At 42.7% G+C, this 9,078-nt stretch overlaps 1 pseudogene; it reads left to right on the forward strand.

The window, feature by feature from the left end:
- The first annotated feature begins 7,007 nt into the window (after nt 1-7,007).
- Nucleotides 7,008-8,543, forward strand: LOC129624141 (tubulin beta chain-like; annotated as a pseudogene).
- Nucleotides 8,544-9,078: the final 535 nt, after the last annotated feature.

Consider the following 9,078-nt stretch of genomic DNA (forward strand, 5'->3'; position numbering starts at 1 on the left):
TACCAAACTATAGTAAAACTTTTGTTAAAACAAGTAAGATTCAAGAGTCTGCTTAAGGCTATGGAACATCAGAGTACATCAAGTTAATCTTCCCATCAGGAAGCTATATAAGGATAAAATATAAGAACATCGCTTGAAGGCAACAAATGGCTACCATGGCAACAAGGACAGCCATGGTGTAGGCGCTCCAATCTGCCTTCAAGAGAGAAAAGAAACAACCTAAATGTTCATCGACAAATGAATGGTAAAGAAGATATGGAACACTGAAATATTATTCAGCCATAAAAAAAGAATAAAATAATGCTATTTGTGGCAACATGGATGGACCTAGAGATTATCATACTAGAAGAAGTAAGTCAGAAAGAGTAAGACAAATACCACATGATATTACTTATATGTGGAACCTAAACTACGAAACAAATGAACATACCTATGAAACAAAATCAGACTCACAGATTTAAAGAAAAGGCTTATGATTGCCAAGGGAGAGGTGGGTGGGGAAGAGAAGAATTGGGAATTTGGGATCAGCAGATACAGAACATTACATATAGACAGGATAAACATCAAGGTCCTACTTTATTGCACAGAGAACTATATTCATTATCCTGTGGTACACCATAATAGAAAAGAATATGAAAATTTCTCCAATTCTTTTGCTATCCCATGGACTATATGTAGCCTGCCAGACTCCTCTGTCCATGGGATTTCAAGAATACTGGAGTGGGTTGCCATTTCCTCCTCCAGGGGATCTTCCCAACCCAGAGATCAAACCCGTATCTCCTGCATTAGCTGGTGGATTCTTTACCACTGAGTCACCAGAACAGCCCACTTTGAGTCACTTTGCATACAGCAGAAAGTAAACATAATGCTGTAAATCAGCTATTGTTTGCATGTGTGTGTGCATGCTCAGTTGTGTCTGACCCTTGGCAATCCCATGGACCGCAGCCTACCAGGCTCCTCTCTTCATGGAATTTTCCAGACAAATACTGGTGTACTCTCTACTCCAGTAGAGAATTTCTGGAGTACAGGGCAACTCTACAAGATCCTACTCTACAAGATCTCCCCAACCCTGACATCAAACTGGCCTCTCCTCGGTCTCCTGCATTGGCAGTGGGATTCTTTACCACTGAGCCACCTGTGAAGTCTGTAAATCAGCTATACTTCAATATAACTTTTTTTTAATGAAAATAAAATTTACTGGGGAAAAAGAGAACAAGGTGCAAAAATTGCAGTTAGCCAACAGCCACCACATCACAATGTGGAATCTAGTGAAGCACTCATGCTCGGGCCATATCCTCTCCTGGCTACTCTTGTCCAACATGGAAATCTCCTAATGAGCATGCTCCATACCCTGAAGCTCCTTAGCAGCCTAGCTGAGCCTATCTGGAAGCTGTTCTTGTCTGAGACACTTCCTACCTAATCTTTCCTTCCTCCTCTGCTCTCATAGGCATCAGACCCGCCTCAGGGTCTGTCCATCTACTCCTGCTCTCTCCACCATATGATGCACATTTACCAACCTCACAAATGAGGACACTTCCACAGTAGTGCAGCCACATTCCACAGGAGCCTAAGAAATCGTTTTTTATCAAATACTTCACTATGCCGGTCACCAACAACTTGTATAAGATAGAGAACTGCTTCCCACCATGTGAACCATTGCTGTGTTTTGCCAGCAAAATGGCTGCAGTTTTCTATTAGTGGACATGTTTTTCCTGAATGGAAATGCATAATTTAGGTTTAATAAGACTTTTCAACATAAGCTGTACATACAAATGTGTATTTTCTCCTTTCCTTGTGTTTACAGCATGAGATAAGCTGTAGACCAATTTTATGTAGCTATTTTATATGCAAATAGGAAGTTATTTTTGCATGTTTTTGGTTTTATAGGAGACAAGCAAGAGAATTTCAAGTAATGCAGTTTTCCACTCCAGTCAGAGAAATTGACTTTTCCATTTTCTGCTTTCTGTAGACAGCTTTATCTCTTGACAGCTGATGAAAAATATTTAAACATTAAAATCTTGAGAAATCAATACAATTTGGTAAATGATTTCATTATTTCAAAGTGAAATGAGCTCATTTTGGCATTTTGAGCATGAGCTGAGATGGTCAGTTGACCTCTTCCTCCATTCAAAGACAAGAGGCTGGATAATTCCTAGGCTCCCCAGATGGACAGATGGGAAGACGCTCTATGGTAATGGTTACTCAGGTCAATGATGGCACCTGCCTCTGTCCTCATAGAGTGGGAAAGGGGATTTCATTTATTGGCTGGCGTTAATGACCATGAAAAGAGTTGAGAAGTGGATTCTGACATGAACAGACTACAAATTCAAGGCTGGAGCTTTGTTTTTGGCAAGAGGAACAGATTTGGAAGAACCCACAGGCCTAACAGAGCTAATAGAGAAAGCATGCTGTTGATCGAATGATTCTCCGGCAGGAACCAAATCTGCCTTGGCCAGTGGCACATTGAAGGAGCCAACACACCATTAGGCAAAGGCTCAAGTAAGCAGGTGGTTTCTGTCAATGGATGGCCTACAAGTGGACAAAACAGAGTGCGGGGGAGGAAAAGAAGATGATAGGGGCACAAAAGGTAGAGGTTTGAGGCAGTCTCTATGGATGTCTTAAGGCAAAAGGAGGCAGAAATTGAGAGTTCGACAATTCTCCTGTCCTAAGATGACTGAATGGAGGCAGTATTCCAACTGAGAGGAAAAGAAGTTCTAAGCTCAATCACCAAGACTAAGCAAAATCTACTTACAGAATGCAATAAAGGGCCATAGAAAAACACCAGCAATTCTTAAAGACCACTTACTCGGGATTCTTCAAATCCCTGCTGAAGAGTAGTACCTGGTCTTTTGTGGGTGAGTGGCTAAGAAGGTTGCTGGAATTTAGCCCCATGAATTCTAGGGGATTCTGTAACAGAAAAGCAGACAGAAGGTGTTGGTGAAGGGACTATGCGGGACTGGGAAAGAATGGGTCCTGATGAACCTCATTGCCATCATCTGAAAATTAGGATATAATATCAACTCTCAGAATTGTTAAAATGACTGAATGCAAAATGATTAGCTCAGAGTTAGAGCTCCAAGGATATGGGTAAACCAGCCGTATCAGCTACTGACAGAATTATACTATGACCAAAACCATTCTCTAAATTTGGGAGCTTTCAAAACGTTGTGAACATTGTGACAACAGTAGCTGACATTCACTGTGTACTTTTCATGGGCCAACGACTGTCTTGGTTCTTTACAAGCGTTATCCCGTTTCATCCTCTCAACCCTAGGAGGTGCGTAGTAGTACCAACTCTACTTTGCTGCTGCTTAGTCACTCAGTCATGTCCAACTCTTTACAACCCCATGGACTGTAGCCTGTCAGGTTCCACTGTCCATGGGATTCTCCAGGCAAATGTGCTGGAGTGGGTTTCCATGCCCTCCTCCAGGGCATCTTCCCAATCCATTGATCAAACCCAGGTCTCGCACATTGCAGGTGGATTCTTTACCAGTTGAGACACCAGAGGAAAATAGGGAAGTTAACTGACTTACCCAAGATCATACATTAGTGAGTAGCACAGCGGGATTTTAATATAGGTTCAGGAGCTCTGCTAATAGTTTAGCTACTCGTAACACCATACTTCCACCATGGGGGGTAGGGGGGTGGCGGGCACGGAATAGAGAAAAAGCTATACAAGAGCAAGAACTGGTCCATTCAATCTCTATTTGGAATACTGGTGGTAAACCACAATGAGACACCAGTGAAAGTAATCAAACCATGGCAGCTCATTTTCACATAAGTTTTTCCAGTAATCGTTTTCCTGGCTCTACTCCTCATGGCTCTCTTTCAGCACAGCCACGGCAGGAGCAGGGAGTTTATGGCCAGGGACTTTTTATTACCCAGCATGAACAATGACAGTGTTTGGCCAGCATCATTTCTGGGTGGTGGTCCTCTGTGGTACACACATACAAGCAGCAGCTGCATCGTTTTTCCCCTGATCTGTAAATTCCACATATTAGATCATCATATAACCTGTCGACAGACACTTTAAATATCAGCTTATGTCCCTCCCCAAGCATCTGAAAGATTTCATATGATTTCCAAAGGAATCCACTTAAAAGGACTTTTGATGGTATTCACTAAAATAAAATAAAAATGAAAGAATATTTTAAGCAGCAGTGTGACACTCTTTATATATCTGGGATGTATTTTATACACTTTGATGTAATTCTTTGTACTTCTACATGAGTAATTCATGCTCATTTTAGACAAATTAGATCATCTAAAATCAGCTAAAATATTACCAACCAGAGTTGATCATTATACTTTATGTTTTTGCTTTCTAAAGTTTTGTCCTAATCATTTAACATTTAGTAAAAATAGAAATATATTTCTCATATTTCTTTCGTGTAACTGCCTCTCTTATTTAACTATATTCTGAATATCTTCCCATGTTCTATATGAAATTATATCTTTATGACTACATATTTTTATTTTGCTTTATGGATGCCCATAACCTATTTCATCAGTCCCCATGGTTGGGTACTTAGGTTTCCAATTTCTCTTATTTCTTTCTAAAAATACAGCATACATTTAACAAATTAACATTTAATTGTTATGCAAAAATGTTTTTTCAGTTTCTAGTTTGCCTTTTAACTTTATTGTGGGCTTTCATTCAGAAGTTTGTTTTTAATTTTGATTTAGTTGCAATGCATGAACATTTCAATTGTGAATTCTGCCTTTTTGCACCATGCTGAGAAAACCTTTCAAAAACAACACTCCTCCTTACCCTCGATTATATAAACATACATGGCTGTTTTCCTCCAACATCTTCATGACTTCAATTTTTTCAGTTAATATATTTCTGAAGGAGTAGATACTATTGATAATATAACTGTGGAAAATCACATATTAAAAACTGCCAGATTGCTTTCTTTCTAAGAAAAATACAAAGATGAATCTGCCTTGCGGGAGAAAAGGGCCCTTGTGTATTATGAAACTCAAAGTAGAAGACATTGGAGCTTCTTCTGCAAAACGAAGAATTTAGATTACATTGCCATAAAAGTTGATAAAACTGTGGGAATCCTTTATCGTGTTATCCTAGAGACATGGACTATTATGTCCAGTATAGATGTGTCTGGATCACCCGTGATTAACAGGTATACCCATTCCCTTCATCAATTGGAAAAATTGGCTTGAAGTCATCCCTTCTCTTCTCCATGTCTAAGGTATCTCTGTGGATGCTTTGCCTTCCCACTGCTGCTGCTGCCGCTGCAGCTAAGTCACTTCAGCCGTTTCCGACTCTGTGCGACCCCATAGACGGCAGCCCACCAGGCTCCCCCCATCCCTGGGATTCTCCAGGCAAGAACACTGGAGTGGGTTGCCATTTCCTTCTCCAATGCATGAAAGTGAAAAGTGAAAGTGAAGTCGCTCAGTCGTGTCCAGCTCTTAGCAGCCCCACAGACTCCAGCTACCAGGCTCCTCCACCCACAGGATTTTCCAGGCAAGAGTACTGGAGTGGGTTGCCATTGCCTCCTCCATTGCCTTCCCACTAGCTTATTATAATTCAGAGTTGACTACCTCCACAGCTTCATCTATTTCTTCAGAGGATGGGAAAGATATTTTTAATCAGAGGGTACACTGGTCAAAAGAGAAAATAAGTGCCATGGCACTAATAATAGCACTATATTTCCAAAACATGTAATTTGACTACAGAGATTTTTTTAAGTAGCAGCTAAGAAATCAACATGTAATGTGCAAATTACAAAGCCTTGACAAGATATTACATGCTTTTTCTTTCACTTATTTCATTTCTAAAGCAAATTTTTTGAGGTCCTACAACACCTCTACAGTAAAACTTGGATAAGTTTAAAATCTATTCATTATTCCATGGCCACCTTTACGCCATCAGTCAGGGATATCACCAACTTCCCCAGGTAAGAGATTTTCCCCCTTGGAAGAATCTGTTCATTACAGTAGTTAACAACTAGTCAGTTAGCAGGGAGCCTTAACACAAGGCATGCGACAAGTTAATGATGTAACAAATCAGTCGTTAAGCTAAATGGTCAGTTTGTACAGTATGGTATTATTGCTTTATTGAATCCAACTTGAAGATTTACAGCAGTTACATTTTATTTCAGGTACAAGATGTACAAATGGAACACAGAGGGGTGAAGTTTTGTTTTATGCTACTTTCATTAAGAACAGAATTGCATGGTGAAATCAGTTAGTATAGATCTTGTTCCATGGGACAGCCAATTTTCCACTGAGATTGGAAACTCTTGGAGCTTTTTAATCCTAAATCTTACTCTGGGAGCACAAGGTGTGGGAGTTACAGCATGTTTTGAAATTGTTTAAAGTAAAGCATCAGTGGTAACAAGTATTTATCCCTTTCTCCTGAGCAATGGACCATCTCTTGATGGATGGCATATAGCCTTGAATCTACATCTACTTTGATAATCAAATCTGTCTGGGTTTTTTGGCCCCAAATGCTAAGGTATTTTTTTCTTCCAGTGAATATCTTTTCAGAGAAAATACATAGCATTAAAAACATAGATGTCACCAAATAACCTGTGACACAATCAACTTTACCACCTAAAGGCCCAAAGCTAAAGACATCATGATTTATTTCATAAATTTTTTTTCCATCCATATTATATGTCAAATACTTCCCAAGATCTAAGAATAAAGCTGGTACCAGTCTTCATGGAGTTTATATTCTTATGGAGAAGAAAGATTTTTAAAAAGATAAATATATTAAGAAAATTTTACATGTAATAAGGATTATAAAGAAAATAAAATTTACTTAGAAGGAGTTCTGGGTGAAAGATAATTGCCAGTGTTAAGAGTGTAAACTTGTTCTCAGAACCTTCCTGCCACCACGTTCGGACCTCACTGCTTCAGCCTCCGGGTCCCATTCTATCTTTCCACCCTGCGACCAGCAGCAGAGAAAAACTAATTCCATATTATTTTTTTGCCCCGTGCACACTTTGAGGCGAGCAAAAGGATTAGAATAAATTTTAACAATGAGGGAAATCGTGCACATCCAGGCCAGTCAGTGTGGCCATCAGATCGGTGCCAAGTTCTGGGAGGTGATCAGTGATGAACATGGCATCGACCCCACCGGCACCTATCATGGGGACAGCAACCTGCAGCTGGACCACATCTCCGTGTACTACAATGAAGCCATAGGTAGCAAATATGTCCCTCGTGCTATCTTGGTGATCTAGAACCTGGAACCATGGACTCTGTTCTCTCAGGTCCTTTTGGTCAGATCTTCAGACCAGACAACTTTGTTTTTGGTCAGTCCAGGGCAAGCAACAACTGGGCCAAGGGCCACTATACAGAGGGAGCCGAGCTGGTTGACTCGGTCCTGGATGTGGTTCGGAAGGAGGCCGAGAGCTGTGACTGCCTGCAGGGCTTCCAGCTGACCCACTCGCTGGGTGGGGGCACTGGCTCCGGAATGGGCACCTTGCTCATGAGCAAGATCCGTGAAGAGTATCCTGACCGCATCACAAACACCTTCAGTGTGGTGCCCTCACCCAAAGTGTCCAACACTGTGGTTGAGCCCTACAACGCCACCCTCTCCATCCATCAGCCGGTGGAGAACACTGATGAAACCTACTGCATTGACGAGGCCCTGTACGACATATGTTTCCGCACCCTCAAGCTGACCACACCAACCTACGGAGACCTGAACCACCTCGTCTCGGCCACCATGAGTGGAGTCACCACTTGCCTCCGCTTCCCTGGCCAGCTCAAGACTGACCTCCGCAAGCTGGCCGTCAACATGGTGCCCTTCCCACACCTCCACTTCTTCATGCCTGGCTTTGCCCCTCTAACCAGCCATGGCAGCCAGCAGTATCAGGCCCTCACTGTCCCTGAGCTCACCCAGCAGGTCTTCGATGCCAAGAACATGATGGCTGCCTGTGACCCCTGCCATGGCCGGTACCTCACCGTGGCTGCTGTGTTCCGTGGGCGGATGTCCATGAAGGAGGTGGATGAGCAAATGCTCAACGTGCAGAACAAGAACAGCAGCTACTTCGTGGAATGGATCCCCAACAACGCCAAGACAGCTGTTTGTGACATCCCACCCCGTGGTCTCAAGATGGCAGTCACCTTCATTGGCAACAGCACGGCCATCCAGGAGCTGTTCAAGCGTATTTCAGAGCAGTTCACGGCCATTTTCTGCTAGAAGGCCTTCCTCCACGGGTACACAGGTGAGGGCATGGATAAGATGGAGTTCACTGAGGCTGAGAGCAACATGAATGACCTCGTCTCCGAGTACCAGCAGTACCAGGATGCCACCGCAGAAGAGGAAGAGGATTTCAGTGAGGAGGCCGAAGAGAAGGCCTAAGGCCAAGTCCCTATCACCTTAGGCTTCTTAATCCCCTCAGCCTTCTTCCTCAACGACCCCTTTCCTCTCCCTCAGAATTTGCATTTTCTGCCTCTATCTTGTTTTTCTTTGGGGGGGAGGGGATTTTAGAACAGTGCCTGGCACATAATAGGCGCTCAATAAATATTTGTTGTTTGTTGAATGTCTCTTCTCTCTTTCCACTCTTGGGGAGCCTAGATTTCTGCCATTCTGGGTAACCCTGTCATTTTCCTTCTGGTGCCCACTCCTCACATCTGTCCAGTTAACATTTCCCTCTCGAGATAGCTCTCCAAGAGGCTGGGTTTCCTCAAATCTCATTTAGAACCGGGTGCTGAAAACCTGCATCAGTGACTGCCATCCTAGGCCGGTGTGCTGGCCCAGGGGAAGGAAACTGAGCAGTGGGGAGAAGTCCCTACCAGAAAGGGTTGGGTTTGGAGAAGGGCATCCAGGGTACTGAAGTCCTAGGTGCCAGGTATCTCCCCGCTCCTCTCAGCTTCTGCAGAGGTGTTGACAGTATTATCTTCATTTTCAGACTCCTTCCAAGCTCTGTCCTGAGCTATTACCTTTGCAAGTTTCTGGCCCCCACCCTATCAAGTGGGAATCCCTTCCTCTTCCACTTTATCTCCTTCATAATAACATTGGATTCCCTCCTTTCCCCTGTTTGAGAAAGGGGATCATCAAGAGAAGCAAGAGATAGCCTTGGTCTCTAAGCCTCCAGAAAA

Source organism: Bubalus kerabau, chromosome 12, assembly GCF_029407905.1.
Source record: "Bubalus kerabau isolate K-KA32 ecotype Philippines breed swamp buffalo chromosome 12, PCC_UOA_SB_1v2, whole genome shotgun sequence".
In the NCBI taxonomy this organism is placed as follows: domain Eukaryota; kingdom Metazoa; phylum Chordata; class Mammalia; order Artiodactyla; family Bovidae; genus Bubalus; species Bubalus kerabau.